Consider the following 2,216-nt stretch of genomic DNA (forward strand, 5'->3'; position numbering starts at 1 on the left):
TTAATGAGTTTGACCCAAACCGACGGACAGAACAAGCAGCACTGACCAGGACAGACTGTCACAGACACCGGTTGTCCCCTTCTGTCTCCTCGTCCCACCTGGAACAGTGGAAGTCTGTTCGGTGGTGCTGTCGGGGGGTGCTGGGTGGTGTTGGGTGGTGCTGGGTGGTGTTAGCTACTGCCAGGTGGTGCTGGTGTCTCCTCAGACGGAGCTCTGTGTTGCCCTGGTTTCTCAGATGTTATCTGTGTGATCCTCCGGCTGAGAGCAGCAGTGTGTGAATATTCCTGCTCCATCTGACGGGCCGCCGCTCCACCCACTGCCATCTGACGGGCCGCCGCTCCACCCACTGCCATCTGACGGGCTGCTGCTCCACCCACTGCCATCTGACGGGCTGCCGCTCCACCCACTGCCATCTGACGGGCTGCCGCTCCACCCACTGCCATCTGACGGGCTGCCGCTCCACCCACTGCCATCTGACGGGCTGCTGCTCCACCCACTGCCATCTGACGGGCTGCCGCTCCACCCACTGCCATCTGACGGGCTGCCGCTCCACCCACTGCCATCTGACGGGCTGCCGCTCCACCCACATGGCTCCAGCCTCCATGCTGCAGTCCTCCTCCATGTCTTCGGTCTCTCACATCAGCACAGTCCACCTGCCGGAGCTCGTCTCTCGTCCGAAGCTGTCCACTCAGGGTTCTTTCCGCGTAGCAGTCTGAGCCTCCATATGAAGATCCTCCTGAACCGCCGTGGCTCATTCCTCCATACACACCAGACGTTCTCTGTTCTCCTGGTTTTCCTGTCTAAAACAACCTGGATGCTTCAGCTCAGCACCACGGTTCTCCAAACAGATCATGTCAGGCCTAGAAGGACACTCAAGCAGCTACGCCAGCTGTAGATCCCCAATATCCCCAGGACTCCCCAGGACTCTTCATGACTCCCCATGACTCCCCAGGACTCCCCATGACTCCCCAGGACTCCCCAGGACTCCCCTCAACTCACCCCAATAGTGTTTGACTTTATTTTGGCCTGTGCAGTTTTTCACAACATCACATTGGCTGATTGAGTGACTTCTGATCTGCTGGTGTAACAAGAACACCTGAGGCTCCACAGGGGGCCGGATGGAGAGACTTCCAGCTTACATACATTTCTTTTTTGCTCCTTTTCCGTGTTGGACCTCAGAGGGCGGGGCTTCTGAACCATGAGTATTTCAGGGGGTCATTTCATGTGTTAGTGACCATCGAATTCAGCCGCCGCATTTCTCAACACCTGGTCACTGGAACGAAGGTGGGTGAGGGGGGAGAGTTTCATGGACGTCGTGGAGCCCCGCCGTACGCTGAGGCCAGCGCTCAGACCGGCTGATCGGTGAGGGCCCTGCTGAGTTCTGCTTGGAACAGAGGAGTTCCACCAGTGAGCCCGGTTCTGCCAACACGCTGTTCCGCAGACTGGTTCTTCTGACCCACTGCCAGCAGCTGGGAAGCAAAAGGACCTTCATGGAGACGAACCACACCATCAGATGGTTTCAGTTGGTTTACCTGCTGATATCTGGACTCCTAAAAAGCTTCTCGATGCCTGGTACCTCCTCCCGGTCTCACAGTGATCCATGGCCGTGGGTGGAGGCTGTTCTCGCCGGGCGCTGGGGTGGAGCTGGACTTGGAGCTGGACCTGGAGCTGGACCTGGAGCTGGACCTGGAGCTGGACCTGGAGCTGGACCTGGAGCTGGACCTGGAGCTGCATGGCTCCCAGCAGGAGGACCACACTGGGTTCAGGTCTTCTGATTGACCTTTGCATCATTTCAGACCATGTCTATCATTCCTCCTGAGTGGGCTGCAGACCTGAAGGAGAGTCTGCGACCCTCAGATCCTGGAAGCTCCAGCTGGGTGCCGATGGGCCGATGGACGGACTTCGGTTTCTCCTCCTGATGGACGGACTTCGGTTTCTCCTCCTGATGGACTTCGGTTTCTTGTCCTGATCCTGACCAATCAGCTCTGGGGTCCAGACCTCACCCAGCTGGCAGATAGTCCCAGAAAAACAATTCAATTTACCTTTGGTTTCCCAAAACTGACCTCCCACAAATCTGGTTTCTCTCACTCTGTCACAGTCCATTCATCACAGTAATGAGATTCTCTCTCTTCTCTGAGCGGACGTCTCCGTCCTGACGTCCTGGTAGAGCCAGCTGGTGTCTCACCGGCAGAGAGTGCTTCTGTCCTCACACATAG

The sequence above is a fragment of the Salarias fasciatus genome, chromosome 12, assembly GCF_902148845.1.
Source record: "Salarias fasciatus chromosome 12, fSalaFa1.1, whole genome shotgun sequence".
NCBI classification, from domain to species: domain Eukaryota; kingdom Metazoa; phylum Chordata; class Actinopteri; order Blenniiformes; family Blenniidae; genus Salarias; species Salarias fasciatus.